The following is a 19,375-nucleotide window of genomic DNA, read 5'->3' on the forward strand; positions in this document are numbered from 1 at the left end:
CACGGGAGTTTGCTCTACTTTGTACAGCAGTGGAGCCCACTTTTTTTGTCCACATGCAAAGAAAATTTGTGTACCCGTATATACTCCCCGTGTATAAGTGTATTTATGGGTACCCATAATATAATAGTGTTTTTTGTCAAATACAACCTTTAAAAAACCTTTTTTTTCAAAAACCACCTTTAAAAAAAAAGTTTGTCAAACACAACCTTTAATAATTTTTTTTTGTCAAACACAACCTTTTGGCCAAAGTTTGATCACTTGTAATGCGGTGATTTTCAGTCGATGTTTGAAATAGCAAACATGGTCGGTTTGAGGTGTTTTTAGACTCGTTGAAAAGGTGAGAATGTAAGCTTTCCGGGGGTTATCAATATGTTGGCAATAGGTGGCTTTATATGGGTCATGGGGTCTATCGGTGTGTAAAGTAGGGATGGAGGAGCGAAGTTGAGGTAAATACAAATAAAAAAAGTTAAAGTATGACTTATTCGTAAGTCAATTTACTCCTCTCGAACCACCACTTGCAAGCAACAACCACCGCAACCACCACAACTACGACCTACCTTGCACTCCCCTCTACCTACATACCAAAATTCAGACCAAATAAAACATAATAACCCTAATAAAAATCTCACAGAAACCCCCCGTCCAAAAGATCGTGTTTGACAAAAAATAAATTATTAAAGGTTGTGTTTGACAAACTTTTTTTTTAAAGGTGGTGTTTGGAAAAAAAAGTTTTTTAAAGGTTGTGTTTGACAAAAAACCCAATATAATAGTATGAAACTGAGAAACTCAAGGTACAAGTAGAATTTCCCAAAAATTTACAAATTCTTATTTAAAAATGAGATAGCCGTTTAAACCTTAAAATGGGCCAAATATATGTCAAACCACATGAAAAGTTGTATAGAAAATGTCAAAAATTTTGTCTCTATTAGTATCAATTGATACCATAGTTGGCTGGTTTGAGTGGTAAGGGATCTCATTTCTTAAACAAGCGATCAAGGCTCAGGGGTTCGATTACTGACTCTTGCGAACGAAAAAGCTAAATTTGGGAGGGGTCAACCCATTAAATTGTCTTCAGTACCCCAAAGAAGATTGTCCCCGCTGTCGGTGGGAGATACTCCAACATAAAAAAAAAATAAAAAAAAAATAGTATCAACTGATAGTATTTGACCTATATTAAAACTTAAAGAGGATACTCCGCCTCAAACAGAAATTACTGAATAAAGTTAGCCCAACAAACATATAACAAGAGTTTTTACACAAATTCTTATTTCAGACCGCCATATCCGTCTAAAATTGTCAGACGGATGTAGACACCTCGTTTCTGCACCTCCCGCAAACCACCCGGTGATGATTGGGCCGCATGTTTGATACGCGGAACGATTAGTGACAGTTCGTAAGATTATCGTCAAGAGATTGCTCAAAAATTAATGTCAACCTCTTAGTTGTCATCTACGTGCCGATACGGTCGTTTTGGCAGTAATTAGAGTACATTCGGAGTCCGGGTCAAAAACCGTCTCCATTTTTCGATAATGTTAAATCCGAGTCGAATGTTCGGAATGTTCGGATAATTCTATTCCATATTTCTCAAATTTTATCTTTTGGCAAATAATATCCCGTCATATTTACATAATATTCAAAAGATAATCGAATTAAATCCGTCCTACCATAACTAAAACACGGAAATCTTTCTTAAACAGGAGGAAACCTCCTGGGAATAGACGCAGCAGGTGCTGCGCCTCTTCCAAGAGACGATGGTGCTGCGCCTCTTCCCAGCCCTTCTTTGCATGATTTACGTATCTTTTTTATATCTTTCCGAGATTCACTTCCAAAGAGTCTCCGAAACCCTATTCCTCCGTGTGATTAGTATAAATAGGAGCTTTCGTTCCTCATATTTCTCACGCGAGTGTCCGCCCTTCTCTTCTCCCTTTGCATTCTAGACTTTGTTCTTACTAATTGGCGCCTACGTGCTTGAACCTTCGACCACGTAAGCTCGGATCCTTCCGGGTACCAGCCTCCCCGTTGCATGACCGACCAATTTGACCACTACACTCAATCAATCTAATTAATCAACTTGTTAAATCGTTTTCCTCTCACGAGGGCATTCTTTCCTTACGTTCGCGTCGAGCATTCACTAATCGATCTTCTTAGTTCATCTCGTTTCGTCAACATGTAAGTCTGAGGGTGTAATAATCCTTATTTCTCTTTATTGTTATTTATTTTATTGTAATCATCATTGTAAGATTCACGTCGAAAGTACCTCTTAAAATCGATTTCTAAAACCGTGCTTTAAAACCTGTTTTTTGCGGATTTCCAGAAGACAGACGTCGAGAAAGGACGCAGCAACTGTTGCGCCTCTTCGAAGGAGCGCGGCACCGCTTTGCGCCTCTTCGTGACGCTGCAGACTCTCGCTTCTTTTCTTCTTCCTCCGTCCTCTGTAATTCGTGACAAAATTGTTTATTTTCTTTTGTTCGTCTGTTCATTCATCATATTAGCATATAATTCACATGTATATAATTATAATTCATCATCATTAACATGTTTAATTCATCGTTGTTCCGACTTGAATCCTAAATAATCAATATTTACGGGTCTTCGTCATTAATATTCAAATCTGGGTTTTAGAAGTTCAATCTGTTCATATTGGGTTTCTGAGATTCGTCATTGATATATTTGCATCCATATTCGTCATCATTCGTCATGTTTAGTCTAATCAATTGTTTAGTTTGTTCCATTCACCGATGTCACTAATTAATTATTCATTAACATCGTCCCTTCACATAATTAATCCGTCTTTAATCCGTCTTATCAATGTTTTACTGTTTTTATGACTTCAATCATATGTAAATAATTCATTAATCACTTCCATCCGAGTCATATCATTAATCAATCCTTAAAATTAACAATTAACATTAACGGTTTGCAGTTCCGGCTTCACAGCCAGAACTCACCCTTGGAACAGACGCAGCAACTGCTGCGCCTCTTCCAAAGGGCGCAGTGCCTGCTGCGCCTGTTCCAGGATGAGTTCTGTCTCTGAACTCCTTTTCTGCCTTGACGTAGTTTAATTAGTTTACGTATTAATCAACTAATATTCGTATTATCACCTAATTCCTGTTCGTATTTAGTTCTTTTTATTCTTCTATTCTTTTTTTCTCAAATCATCCGTTTTAAAGGTATTTTCGACATAAATCGCCTATTCCTTTGTAATTATTGTAATTTATCATTATTTTATTTCTTTCATTATTTGTATGTTTTCACATGTAAATTAACCTTAAATCCTACTTCGACCCAATTGTATGATAAACTAATTGTTCACCGACTTAGTCTTAATTCACATGTTAGGATTAATCAATGGATGTTGCATTGCATGCATATAACCGACAGTATATCAAGTACGAATAAACTCCCTAATCATTAGTAGAGGCCGCTATCGAGGCGGGCGGGATTAGGTGTTCGATCAAAAGAGCTTCCTAATACGTACCCTCACCCCTTACTCCAGATCTCCGTGAGCACCCGTGTTCATTGGCATCCACGAGAGTCATTCTAGACATAGAATGCTAAGGGTAACGATTGCTTAGTGTTCATGTCACTACTTTGTGTCTTGACATGACACGAGGTATTCGAACGGTTCCAATTTCCCATAAAAATTGGTGGCGACTCCTTATAAAATGCAAACGCTTGTCCCTCGTTTCTCACCACGCGCCCCCGTGGGCGGCCCGCTGTCCACAGTTTGGCGACTCCGCTGGGGATATACACTTACGTGTAGCTAGGGTGAAACTTGAACAAGGTTAGGGAATAGTTTGTACAAGACAATTGTCGGTTTTCATAACTCGGTCTTCCTAGACCGTTTAATTCGGCCTTCCTAGGCCCAACCCAACCCATTCGACCAATCGTCCCGTCTAAACGGTCCTAATTCTTATTTGGGCCTAAGGATGGATAGCGATTGACGTCATCCATACCATGATGCTTACTCTTGTTTGTATCAAGGGCCTTCACTACTTGAGGAAATGGACTAGGAATCGGCCTTACTCTTGTTTGGTACGAGCCTCTCCACAGACTTCGGGTTTGATGGTTCGGTATGGCAACCCACCCTTTAAACCAAAACCCTTCTAAATGCACTCAGCATCCCGTTATAATGCTTGTATAAATGTGTAAACCTTACGTGATCACCATTTCTAAACAAAACCATGACGAATTTTCAAAACAATCAAAACCCTTTTTCAAACAAGAATTTCGAAATAGGCCATTTGATTAGCGCAAAATCCGAGTCAAAACTCTGTCCGTTTGTCTTGTCAAACTTCGGGCCTAAAACCCATTTCAAAACTAAATACAAAAACAAAAAAGTCCAAACAAAAAAAAAAAGCAAAAAAAAAAAGTTTTATTCAAAATATTTTCCAACCATGTAAATGTAGATATGTAAATTCAATTGGGCTAAGTTAGAGTCAAAGTTCAAACGGACTGTGTCCTAGTCGGAACTCTGTCGAGTTATAAACCCGTCTCCCTTTACATTTTGGGTCTTTTCAAAATTCAAGTCAAGTCCTAAGGCGTCACGCCGTCATTGTGGACCCCCCTACCCCAATTCAGTTAGGATCTAAAACACTCGAGTCACACGTTCCGAGGCTCAACACACGAGTCTCAATGGGCCTCATATTTGAGTCTAAACTACAGCAGTCTTCTTAACACCTATAAGCAAACCTCGAGTCCAGAATCAACACGTGTCATCAATCCCGTCAATAAGGTCAATCATATTAGGGTCACTCCGTCCAAGTCAACACTCGAGTCTAAAATTAAAGTCAAGCACCGTGAATTCAAACACGAGAAGTCGCTCACGACATTTCATGAATTCACAAGTCAAGCCTAGATTTGTCATCTTTTCCCTTCCTTTGTTTGTTGCCTTAGTATGCATGATCCCATGTCGAACCGAGTGTAATGCGCGTCATTTCTGTCGAGTAGGAATCCAGCAAGTTCTGTCAATCAGCAAAGTCACAAAGCGGTTCAAGCCACAATCACCATGTCTCTCCAGGACGTTTATACCATGGTCCTACGAGTTCAAGCTGCAATGGAAGATTTGAGCATTCGCGTCCTCACCCTTGAAAATGGAATGGTGGAAAAGAACATCCCACCTAGAGAAACCTCTAGTCTAGGTCGTCCAAAGCTTTCCTCTTGTAATAACCATCGTCCTAGGAAGCCAAAAATAGCTGAAAGGAAACCGGGGAGGCATCAAAGGGTGCTTACCGATTTAGGCATGTCTTATGCCGATGCTTTGAAGAGACTCTCTACCCAAGGCAAGCTGCATCCAATAGGTCCGACTCCGGATCCACCTTTAGAGAAACAGATGAACCTCTGGAAGGGCAACAAATACTGCTTATATCACCAAGGTAGAGGTCATGATATCGAAGAGTGTTTTCTCTTGAAACACACCATCCAAGATATGATCGAAGAGGGCAAGCTTCCTAAGCCACCTTCTGTCGGCCAATCCAAGAAGACCGACCCTCTTGGGTCTAATATCATCAAACATGATGAAGAATCATTCCTGGATTGCCATCATCTCCTCAATCATCATGATGACGAAGATATCAATGTTCTTGAAGACGAAGATATCCAAAATGGAATGCTCATGCTTTCCATGGCCTTCAACAATAAATTCTCCAAAATAGAAGGAGCCATTGATATCCTAAACTCTCGACTTTCCAACATAGAGAACCAGTTTGCTGAAATGGGTAAGAAGCTTGATGCCCAACCTCTCAAGATGAAAAGTTTCCAGACAAACCCTCAACCTAATAGTCCTAAAGCAAAAGCGAGCAAGGTATCTTTAGTTCTTCTAATCCAAGCATCAAAATCAACAAAGTCAACCTCATGGAGCCTTTGTCAAAAGACTCCCCCAGGTCATTCACAAGTTTAGGCATACCGTATGCCCTAGCCTTAAACAAATTATCCTCTCTAGGTCTTCTTGAACCAATAGGGCCCACCCCAGATCCGGAAAGGAAGTCTAAGTTTTGGGATGGCAATTCGTATTGTCAATACCATAGAGGAAGGGGACATGACACCGAGAATTGCTATAAACTAAAGAATATCATCCAGGATAATATCGAGAACGGCAAGTACCATGAATCGACCTTTGCTCAAGCTGACATTAAGTGTGATGGGGCTAAACTCATGGAAGCCCCACCCAGAAGACCGAGACGGGCTCCTAGAGCATTCGCTAACCTTAGCATTACTTATGCGGCGGCACTACAAATGTTAGTATCACAGGGCAAATTACACCCAATCGGTCCAACTCCAGACCCTGAAAACATACTACCTAGATGGGACAGTAATGCATATTGCCAATATCATCGTGGTAGGGGACATGATACAGAAGCGTGCTTTTGTTTGAAGCATATAATCCAAGATATGATTGAAAGTGGGAAGTTGTCCCTCTCAACTTTTAACCTACAAGGTAGCCTAGGCAATCCTCATGGATATACCACTTATCAAGAAACTCTTCTTGACTGTTATCCTTCCAGTGTTCCCAATAATGAGGACGGGGTGCTCAAATGGGTGAATGCTCAAAGTCAGATGCCGAAGCCAGTTGCTAGAAGAGTAAATGTTCAAGCGTGGGCCGATGATTACGAGTCTAGATCTGAAATCGAGTCAAAGTCCGGGTCCGAGTCTGAGTCTTAGGCTTTATATCCCATAACATTTTCATAGTGTCTTTCTTTGTGTCCATTTCCATTTCTAGTGACAACCTGGGGGCTGTCCCACGAGTCACATGTCTTCTTGAGTCTATGTTAAATATATTCATTTCAATAAAAGCACAATTTTCAATCCACATATTCTATCATATCTCTTCTCTTATCCTTCTCCTGAGACAACAAGAATTGGTTTGAGACATTTTAAAATGAACAACAACACATGTCAATCGTTGTGAGTGCACTTAGATGATGTTCCATTCCAAGTTGTAGAGGACCAGAAACTCCGTGTTCTTTCTTTACCTATTCCATGTCTGGCAACAGAAACCACAATATAACCCCAGTTTAGGACGAACCTATCTCAAGAGATTCTAGGACGAATCCAGACCATCTCCCTTGTTAACGATCCATGACGGAAGGCAAGCCCATTTCCCACAATAAACAACCCGTATTACTAAAGACCAACCCGTTTCACACCAAAAGTGCTAGTCTGACTCAAGTACGTGATAGCAATCAAATCCAAGACAATTTGAGCCATGCTCAAAGCCAAAGGCTCAATCAAGAGAAACTGAGGTCAATATCCAAGGCCACAATTATGCCCATAATCCAATACAAAAGAGTCAAAAGAACAAGGCTCAATCAATCAAGTCAATATCCAAAGTTAAAGTCATCCTCAATAAAACCGAATCAAGAATTTGAGCAAAAGCCGAGATATATTCCAAACCAAGGATCTGAGTCTGAATCAAGAACAAGCCTGAAATCAAATGCTATACAGAATACTGCTAAAGTCTAGATACAATCAAGACACCAATCAAGATGGTCAGCTAGCACCCTCACTTAGCTTTTCACACATCACACCCTAAGTCCTTCTCGAGACCGTTACAGGGAGATAGTTAGGAATTTTGAGAATCCTCTCAAGCTCGTCAAATATACCTATCCTTTAGGGCCAAGACATGGAAACCTGAACCCACGTCATTTCAACCTACCTTTATGTGCTCAGGCTACATCAAGCCAAGAGACTCCATTTCCAAGCCACATTACAAGCCATAACCCCATCAAGCCTTAACTCCACAAAACGAAGCTCCAGAGATTTGTTCATCAAAGCCTCTTATTACCGAGCTCCACATTCCAAATATCCAATCCAGTTTTACCTTGACCCATACACGGAGTCTTCAAATACTTTGCTACCTAGAATGGGACATACCCATATCATCCTTAGGGTCCACTAAGTGTGCTCACATGACAAGGAAATTTTTACAAAATTAATTATACCTCTTTGGTCTATGATCAGAGGGAGTTATCTCAAATCAATTCTTCGAGTCACCAAAGGAATATTACCCTTGTGACCCCTGCACTTTAAGGTCCTAACAACATAGCTTAGGCACACACTAGAACTACGAGCATGGTTTGATTTCACCTCTTCAGGTGGATACGTAGGCAGTCCTTTCTTACACAAGAAGGATACAACCACAACACCCAAACAAAATTAACCAAACCTCAGAACTACGATCTGGTTTGATTTCACTTTACGTGAATACGTAGGCAGTCCTCAAGGACACAACCATCCCACCTCAATTATCAACTTCCAAACCTCAATTAACATCCCTTCCACAACCAACACCTCTATACTGGGGGCTCGTTATTGTCGCCCAGCCTCTTTTTACCAAAGTCCAAAGTCATCTTCTCATCCTGGGGGCTTCTCTTCCAAGATGCCACCCTTCCTTTATTCCTCTAAGTCTAGCTAGTACTCGGTCCGGACAATGACAAAGGCCTTAGATCGATTCTCCAAGTTATCGTTCCTCAAGAGGGGTCTCTTTTACAGCAAACGGTGGTGAAAGAAGTCCTAGTAGACAGCTGATCCATGGCTCATGCCTTGCCTTTATATGCCTTCATCGTTCTTGCAATTCTTCTACCTTTGGAACTGATACGCATTGTCACCCACACTTGGCTAGGGGTTGCGCATACTTAAACAAAGTCTGTCAAAGTCATCCCTGTGTCGCGTCAAATCTAAGTTAGTGTCGCGTCAGTCCAACCTAAGTCTACATTTCGCGTCGCGTCCATATAAGGTATGTGTCATGACAAGCCCTATGTCTAAAGCCCATTGAATATGCATAACGCATTACAAACGACAAATTTCTTTGAACAAGTTTTAAACAACTTTTATAAAGAAACAACTTTTGCAAAACCTATGTGTTTCCTCATTCGAGGTCCATGTGATAACCGCTTACGTGCATATATTAGATTGCATTCTTGTGTGGCTACTAACCATGCAGGTAAGTATCCAGCGCAGCAGTATTTTGCAGTATTGCTCAAATCCTTATATCCAGCGCAGCAGTATTTTGCAGTATTGCTCAAATCCTTCGCAGCAGTATTTTGCAGTATTGCTCAAATCCTTTTCTCCAGTGCAGTAGTATTTTGCAGTATTGCTCACTCAAGATTTTTCCCATGACGATCAAGATGTTCCTAGTCATCAATATATTCCCCAGCGAGAGTTCATGACAGCCGATTGCACTTCTCGAGAGACGGAGTTTGTTTGAAAGCAGATACAAGCAGATTTTCCAGAAATGATTCAATCCAGACAGAGTCATTCCCCAGCAAGAGTTTGTTTGAGGCCGACGCAAGCAGATTCAACCTCAAGTTTCGCAAGAGTTTGTTTGAGGCCGACGCAAGCAGATTCAACCTCAAGTTTCGCCAGAGTTTGTTTGAGGCCGACGCAAGCAGATTCAACCTCAAGTTTCGCCAGAGTTTGTTTGAGACCGACGCAAGCGGATTCCCCAACAGTTTCTACCGACGTCCTGCTGCTCTCAATATTTCTTGTTTCCCCGCGGAGTTCGGCAAAGGTGTCGTTCTCCAGAAATTCCCAAGCCAAGGCCTCATTCCTTAGGTTCGTAAACCCAAAGTTAGGATTCTTACCCCTAGATTCTTAGATCCCAAAATGGCTTCCTTTAGGTTCATAAACCTTTAAGCCCCCACACGAACGTCCGTAGGTTCATAAACCCATAAATCCTTTTGGAGTTCCCATACCATAGAAAGTTTGGATGCATGTATCCAAAACAAGAATTAATATCCCAGTAGTTCCTAAACTTAACCCTAGGATCCCAAATCCTCTTAGGTTCACAAGCCTTTAAGTTCCCATACCAGCCGTCCTTTTAGGTCCATATACCCAGGTTCACACACCTAACTTCCTTTAGGATCTCCTTTTCCCTTTAGGATCACATTCCTTTAGGATCACCTTTTCTTCCTACACCCAAACCTTGGTTACCCCTTAAGTTGAACCTATATTTGGCCTCCTTCCCGCCGATGCTTTCCTTTAGGGTCCCCACGCCCTAGCACAAATCCTTACTTAACTTTTAGGTCTTAACCTTAGCTCCTACGCTTACCCTTAGCTCCTATGCACCTCCGGAAGCATCTCGAGAAGAAGTCTCAGGTATGGTCTCTTCTTATGGCTGGCGAGCCTCCTTACGTAGTCTAATGGACTTTAAACGACCCTCCCCGATAGTCGACAGACTCTAAAATGTTCCCGACGACAGGTCCTTGGTTCGAGACCCCTTGAGCGCCTCGCGTCGCCATAGTCGTCGAGTTGTAATCTTCGATTGACCTGATGGCTATACTTTGACTTTCGCCTTGTCCAAGCCTCAGTCAAAGTGGGGGCTCTGTAGACACCTCGTTTCTGCACCTCCCGCAAACCACCCGGTGATGATTGGGCCGCATGTTTGATACGCGGAACGATTAGTGACAGTTCGTAAGATTATCGTCAAGAGATTGCTCAAAAATTAATGTCAACCTCTTAGTTGTCATCTACGTGCCGATACGGTCGTTTTGGCAGTAATTAGAGTACATTCGAGTCGGGTCAAAAACCGTCTCCATTTTCTCGATAATCGTTAAATCCCGAGTCGAATGTTGGAATGTTAGGATAATTCTATTCCATATTTCTCAAATTTTATCTTTTGGCAAATAATATCCCGTCATATTTACATAATATTCAAAAGATAATCGAATTAAATCCGTCCTACCATAACTAAAACACGGAAATCTTTCTTAAACGGAGGAAACCTCCTCGGGAATAGCGAAAGCCAGTCTTTGCGCCTCTTCCAAGAGACGCAGTGGTCGCTGCGCCTCTTCCCGTGCCCTTCTTTGCATGATTTACGTATCTTTTTTATATCTTTCCGAGATTCACTTCCAAAGAGTCTCCGAAACCCTATTCCTCCGTGTGATTAGTATAAATAGGAGCTTTCGTTCCTCATATTTCTCACGCGAGTGTCCGCCCTTCTCTTCTCCCTTTGCATTCTAGACTTTGTTCTTACTAATTGGCGCCTACGTGCTTGAACCTTCGACCACGTAAGCTCGGATCCTTCCGGGTACCAGCCTCCCCGTTGCATGACCGACCAATTTGACCACTACACTCAATCAATCTAATTAATCAACTTGTTAAATCGTTTTCCTCTCACGAGGGCATTCTTTCCTTACGTTCGCGTCGAGCATTCACTAATCGATCTTCTTAGTTCATCTCGTTTCGTCAACATGTAAGTCTGAGGGTGTAATAATCCTTATTTCTCTTTATTGTTATTTATTTTATTGTAATCATCATTGTAAGATTCACGTCGAAAGTACCTCTTAAAATCGATTTCTAAAACCGTGCTTTAAAACCTGTTTTTTGCGGATTTCCAGTAGACAGACGTCGAGAAAGGACGCAGCAACTGTTGCGCCTCTTCGAAGGAGCGCGGCACCTGCTGCGCCTCTTCGTGAGGCTGCCGCAGCTCCTGCTTCTTTTCTTCTTCCTCCGTCCTCTGTAATTCGTGACAAAATTGTTTATTTTCTTTTGTTCGTCTGTTCATTCATCATATTAGCATATAATTCACATGTATATAATTATAATTCATCATCATTAACATGTTTAATTCATCGTTGTTCCGACTTGAATCCTAAATAATCAATATTTACGGGTCTTCGTCATTAATATTCAAATCTGGGTTTTAGAAGTTCAATCTGTTCATATTGGGTTTCTGAGATTCGTCATTGATATATTTGCATCCATATTCGTCATCATTCGTCATGTTTAGTCTAATCAATTGTTTAGTTTGTTCCATTCACCGATGTCACTAATTAATTATTCATTAACATCGTCCCTTCACATAATTAATCCGTCTTTAATCCGTCTTATCAATGTTTTACTGTTTTTATGACTTCAATCATATGTAAATAATTCATTAATCACTTCCATCCGAGTCATATCATTAATCAATCCTTAAAATTAACAATTAACATTAACGGTTTTGCGGTTCCGCTTGACGAGAACTCACCCTTGGAACAGACGCAAGAATCGCCGCGCCTCTTCCAAAGGGCGCGAGTGCTGCTTGCGCTGTTCGAGATGAGTTCTGTCTCTGAACTCCTTTTCTGCCTTGACGTAGTTTAATTAGTTTACGTATTAATCAACTAATATTCGTATTATCACCTAATTCCTGTTCGTATTTAGTTCTTTTTATTCTTCTATTCTTTTTTTCTCAAATCATCCGTTTTAAAGGTATTTTCGACATAAATCGCCTATTCCTTTGTAATTATTGTAATTTATCATTATTTTATTTCTTTCATTATTTGTATGTTTTCACATGTAAATTAACCTTAAATCCTACTTCGACCCAATTGTATGATAAACTAATTGTTCACCGACTTAGTCTTAATTCACATGTTAGGATTAATCAATGGATGTTGTATTGCATGCATATAACCGACAGTATATCAAGTACGAATAAACTCCCTAATCATTAGTAGAGGCCGCTATCGAGGCGGGCGGGATTAGGTGTTCGATCAAAAGAGCTTCCTAATACGTACCCTCACCCCTTACTCCAGATCTCCGTGAGCACCCGTGTTCATTGGCATCCACGAGAGTCATTCTAGACATAGAATGCTAAGGGTAACGATTGCTTAGTGTTCATGTCACTACTTTGTGTCTTGACATGACACGAGGTATTCGAACGGTTCCAATTTCCCATAAAAATTGGTGGCGACTCCTTATAAAATGCAAACGCTTGTCCCTCGTTTCTCACCACGCGCCCCCGTGGGCGGCCCGCTGTCCACAACGGATACCATTTCCTCTCATAAAAAACCCATTTAGGGTGTGAGTGGGAAAGCACATAGGGGTGTCCCACTACCCATGTGCTTCTCACATGTGAGAGGTCTTATTGCGGTCTGAAATAAGGCGGTCTGAAGCAAGACGAACTGGAGTTTTTAAGTCAGTCCCTTAGTTATTCCACAAATTCTCATTTCTGACGTACAAAATCTGTCATAAGCTTATGAGTGAGACAAAGGGGCAAGTGCAAGAAGGTTGTGAGAGGTCACAAGCAAGACAAACTGTAGTTATTCTAATTATCGGAACATATTTTCTTTTTCATTTTGTGTTTCATCTTATATTTCACTCTCCTCTTTGTCACACATTGACATCATCAATTTTATAAAAAGTTAGTATAGATTCTGCACAATACATACAGTATAAAACGTTATTCTTATACCTCACTACATATTTACAAGTTTGTCATCAAACCCCACTCACCAGTAGACCTGGCAAAAGCAACCTGAAAAGACTGACCCGAGACCCGAAGTGACCCAAACTACATCACTCGAATGTGACCCGAAAATCCGAATTGACCCGACCCGATCTGAACATGACCCCAACTCTCTTGAACCATAACTGACCGACCCCAAAATGACCAAATCTGAAACCCCCCAAACCCGAAAATGACCCGACAAAGTATAACTCTAATAGAAGCGAAAAGACTTGAAATGACTATTTTTTTATTATTCATTGACCCGAAAATGACCCGACCTGCTTGACCCGACCAACAAACTCGAAACATACCCGAAATCCGAAATGACCCGTCCCGACCCAAATTAACCCGAAATCAATTAGAAATCTTAATTGGCCCCCCCGAACTCGACCCGTTGAACCGTTTTGCAAGGTCTACTCACCACTCACTCAATGTTTAATTAAACACTAGGCTTTGAACTTGTGCCCGCACGGGCGATCTTCAAAATACATTATTAATAATATTTATACAGAATTTATTTTCGCAGTAAACCTTTTACTCATTACAATAATTTTTGTACCTGATTTTCCATTTGATTGCCCCCACTGGAAAACATCAAAACTCAATTCTCTCTACCTTCTCTCTATTGTCAACTCTTTATTTCCTTCAAAAATAAACAAAAGTCTTCTATTATGAATCATAATTCAAATATAGAGCATGTATTTGTAAAGAAACTCAAAAAGTCTCACATGTGAGGATTATCCCATATTGATAAAAAGGGAGAAGAATTACCACTTTATAAGGGAAAGGGTTTACTCCCTCTATTGTCAATTGGTTTTAGAGTGGGACTCTCTTGGGCATGCGTTGTGGACTCTTTCTCCTCAGTTTGGGTGCGGCTCAGACCCATTGTTGAGTTTAACAGTATTTAATTTACTAATCAATTATTACTAACTAATCTAATTCTTTGTTATAATTTTTTGGACTTAAAGTTGTAGAAATTAACTTAATTTTTCTGAACTTAACTTATTTTTGCTGAACTTTTCTAAATTTAATTTTGCTGAACTTTTCTTAACTTAATTTTACTAAACTTAATTTTTGATGAACTTAACTGAACTTAATTTTGCTGAATTTAACTTATAATAGCTTAACTTTTCAGAATTAAAATAATCTTACTTAAATTAACTTAATTTAATTTCACTTAATACTAATATTATTACTACTACTACTACTACTAATAATAATAATAATAATAATTAAAGAATGAAATATAACTTAAAACACAAGTAAAAATAATAAAATACTATATTTATATAAATTAATATGTCTGTACACATTACGTAATACATAAAAATAAAAAGTAAATCACATATTACTTTTTTTTCTAATCATCTAGTTCCATATTATCATCTTCCTCGTCACTTTCTTCATCTTCATTTGAGCTCACCCCGTCAAATCCATTGCCTCGCCAAATGTTTTTGACTATGTTATTTCGCACCTTGTACATAACTTTTTTCCGCTTTTTATCAAACACGCCTGAATCTGTTGTCCCTAGAACGTTCTCATGTTGTATAACATGTTTCCTAATAGTGTGCATCCGTATAAAATTATGAAGTGTAAAAGTAGAAACAATAATGGACATTTGATACTTAGGTGACATTTGAGGCATAACTTTTAACACCTTCCACCTTTTTTTCAATTGACCAAATGCTATTTATTCTTAGGTGATTAAAATTATGGAGTTTTGATGCCTTTGTGTGGTTTTAACGGGTGGATTAGGCGATAGGTAAGAAATTAAAAAAATATATATAGAATAATAATCAATTTCGGAATGTTTATATAATTGATTTGAACAAAAATCGTATCTTTTTTTTTTAAAAACTTGTAAATATTATGAAACTTATAATTTTGCTTAACTTTTCTAAACTTAATTTTGCTGAACTTTTCTGAACTTAATTTTGCTGAACTTTTCTAAACTTAATTTTTCTGAACTTAATTTTGCCGAACTTAACGTCTTAACTTAACTTATAGGAGTTGAACTTTTCTGAACTTAACTTAATTTTGCTGAACTTACCTTAAAGAGAGTGACTTTAAGTCCAAAGAACAGAGCCTACGGGAGAAAGTGTACTTGGATTATCTCGGAACTCTAGTAAAGAATGCATCAATGCTAATTGTTTCTGTTTCTTGTTCAAGCCAACCTTCTAGTAGAAAGTTAAATGCCCAAGCTAAGCACGACGATTCTTACGAATTTCTTGAGAATACCAACAATACTTGGGCTATCATGATCTAATGCTTTTTGTTTTTGGTGTGGATGGGAGACAGGTTGTGTGTGAGGTCTTGGTCGATGGCCAGTACCGGTTGTAATACTACGGATTTTTATAAGCTAAGTACTCGACCGAGTAGAGCCTACTCGGCCGAGTAGTGTCAATGGTGTAGTCTGTTTTGGTTCTGCCGAGGAATACTCGGCCGAGTATGAAGAATACTCGACCGAGTAGAGGATACTCGGCCGAGTATACACTTTACTCGACCGAGTATCCGGTCTGGCGAGTAATATTCCAGCGGTTTGATTTAGAAGTAATTAGAATGATATATATTTCGTTAAGCAGTTTCCTAAAACATAATTTACAAAACCTAATCATCGTACGATGCTCTAATCACTCCGAATCTCTCCTATGTGTGTGTGGATAATCGTAGCAATCGCATTCGATCCTTTATTCCTCCGTCGGTAAGTCTTTATCCCCATGTTTATTGATGATTGTTCTAGGGTTTGTCTTTGATTATGAATTTGGGGGAAATGGGGTTTTGCATATAGTGTTTGCGTTATGTGATTGTTGATTATCATTGTTGTAGGTGACGATGTGGTAATTGTTATGCATATTGTATGATTGATTGCAAAGATAGCGGATTGCGAAAAGGTAGGGTTTCTCCTACTCAAGATCGTTAATTGATTGAGATTGCATATGTTCATAATTGTTGTTATCTGCTGATCATCGGAGGATGGGTGTTGTGGAGACTGTGTTGGTGTGGTTGTGTTGTGACGATTGTGGTGTTGTGACAGCTGTGATGCTTTGTGTGTGTGATTGTGGTGGAGTCACTTGCGGGAGTGGCTTCACACCCTAGTTCGCCCTCCGTGGAACCCGTCACGGGAGGGGATGTGCACATTAAGAGACAGGGATTGTTAGTCGCTCGTTGATGAGCTCGACTAGGTGGGGATGGGTGCGGTCACCCATCGGCGGCGAGGATTACCTGTTGCGATGGGTAATCAGCGGCGGGGCTTCACCCTTCGGTGTGTAGTCGATTCTTGTGTGAGATCGATGATCATTTGGTTGTATTATTTGTTGTCTTATATTGATTGAGTAGTACTGACCCCGTGTTGTTGTTTTGTAAAACCTGCGGTGATCCATTCGGGGATGGTGAGCAGATTGTGACAGGTGATACATTTATTGAGCTTGGGGCAGTTATGGGAGAGTCACCACGCTGGATTAGATGACACCATCATGAGCCTTAGTTATTGTTTTGGTAGTTGTTGCCATTTGGATAATTCGTTTATTAGATTTTGGAGACTATGTAACTTTTATAATTACGTACAATAAATGTGTTTGGACTGTTGCTTTTGATATATACTAACCTCGGGCAACCGAGATGGTAACAACCTTTCATGCTGGGGTAGTCCTGGTAAGGTACCTTGGTATGAGGGGGTGTTACAAAGTGGTATCAGAGCCGACGATTCCGGCACCTAAAACAAATGAACCCAATGAACTTAGGGAGTCTAAATAAAATGAACCCGGGGAGAGTTGTTTGGAGCTGCCGCAAGGACTTGGGAGACGTCCCGAAGTCGCATTAAGGCCCTTACGATCTCAAGCCGGTCACATGGGGGGGAACTGTTGTATGTTTGAGTCATGTGAGTGTGATATCTATAGTTTGAATCTTGTGCATAGTTGGATGAAATGATGAAAGAAGTGGAATTTGATAGTTGTTGAAAGATGCATCGAGGATTGTTGATGTTAAACTTTGAACATGAATATGTTGGCATGTTAAGTGTTGGAACATGGTAAAATATGAAAGGTGAATTGTGAAATTGTATCTGGTTGATATTGAGCATGAAGAATGTGATCATGTTACCTGTTTAATACAATGTTGAACATGAAGTATGGTAGTGGTACATGTGCATATGAACATGATGATTTTAATGCTTGATTGTTGGTAGAAGCATGTGATTGAGGTCATGCGTCTATATATGTGAATGTCGTGTTAATTTTAATGTGAGTATGATAAAAGTGCCTCTATGTACTGGTTTCTTGAAGTATTGAGTTGTTGTTGTTGTCTTATGCATGTACAAATTGTTTTGGTTGAGAAAACTTGATTTGTAGAAAGAACGATTACGGAAGGGTTGTCTTAAAACTATCATAAGTCGAGTTCTAGAAATGATATTGCTGTAATTCCAAGTTGAGGTGATATTTTGTCCTCTTACGATTCTAACGATAGGTCACACGCCCAAAATGACCAAGTAACGAGTGAGATATGACTGTTTTAAGAAAACTGGACGGTGCTGAGAACTGCGCCGATACTCGACCGAGTAGTCCCTACTCGGCCGAGTATCTTTTATACTCGACCGAGTATTCCATATTCGGCCGAGTAATCTCTCCGTGATAATACTTGTTTAGCGTGCGGAGTCGTGAACTCGGCCGAGTAGTCTCATACTCGACCGAGTAAGGTCTACTCGGCCGAGTATTCCCAATACTCGACCGAGTAATCCTTCTGCGACAATTGAGTTTGCTTCTGGAGTCGAAAACTCGACCGAGTAATATAGTTACTCGACCGAGTACCTTGTACTCGACCTAGTATGTTATGTACTCGACTGAGTACCTCATTGGGCGGCCACTTTGAGTCGGTGGCTATGTTCTTACTTTTGTTTTGAGTCGGTGGCTATGTTCTTACTTTTGTTTTGAGCCGGTGGCTATGTTTTTACATTGTTTTGAGTCGTAGGGTATATACACATGTATGTTTTGAGTCTTAAAGTATTCTTTTATATATGCGACGGTCTTGATACGTAAGTTACCAAATGCTATGATAGGGAGAATGCCGGCTTATGAGAGATACGTGTTGGATAAGGAAGACATGTGTTAATGTGGTTGTGAGAAATAGTGGAAAAAGGAAAGGGAAGAATGATGAGCTAGTCGAGGTAAATAGCATGTTTTGTGAGATATGGTGAGTGATATAGTCGTGTGTTGAGTAATATAAAAGTAAGTATATATGGTCAAAAGTAATGTGAGTTTAAAGAAACGTGAGAATGAAAGATTGAGATGAGGGATATGAATAGTGACATTTCGGGATGTGTAAGGACTTATAGAGGGAGACGGTTAGCATTGTGTTGCTTAAGGATATATGTAATGAAAGGTTGCTTTAGAGGGATGGAGAAGAGGGGTATATAATGAACTTAGATAGAGTTATGTCGCGACGTGGATTTGTAGATACTGACCAAGTTTGGGAATTTGGAATATCAAGAGGTGAGTCTAGTGTGTAATTCTTTGGGCGATTAACGGTATGAGATTAATTTTTGGTTTTCTAGAGATACGAAAGGGAGATACGACTAATTGAATAGTAATTGTAGAGTGTGGAGTTGATGGTGACAAGGGTGAGTGAGAAACAAGATGAGAGAGGATAAATGATAAGAAGAATGATAAGATATTGATATGAATTAATGGAATTAGAGTTGTGGAGCTATGGGAAAATAAACAGTTTACTAAAAAGTTAGGTAGAAAGAGAAAGGAGATGAATTATTAATTGGTATCATTGAGTAAAAAGGGGGAAAGATGGATGGATGGAAGTTGAGAGAACGTTGACCGGAGTTAAGGAGCATGAAGGTAGGAAATTATGGAAATGTACGATAGCCTCACTAGAGGGTGTGAGTTAATGGTTATATAGAAGAGAAGGACGACATGTTAGCCGTGGGTTTCGAAATATTAAGGGAATAAGAAGCTTGTAGAGTGTTTGCACGATCTGAGATTTTGGTGGAGAGTTAGGTAACGATATGATAAAGGATAGAATTGGGAATAATGTTGAGGTAAATTGTGTTGATGGATTGGATGTTTGTTATTTGGGATGATAACCAAAGAGAGAAAACGGATTGTGATATTAAGAAGTGATAGTAAGAGAGTAGTCACATGAAGGATGTTGGTGTCATAGTAT

The sequence above is a fragment of the Silene latifolia genome, chromosome 5, assembly GCF_048544455.1.
Source record: "Silene latifolia isolate original U9 population chromosome 5, ASM4854445v1, whole genome shotgun sequence".
Taxonomy (NCBI): domain Eukaryota; kingdom Viridiplantae; phylum Streptophyta; class Magnoliopsida; order Caryophyllales; family Caryophyllaceae; genus Silene; species Silene latifolia.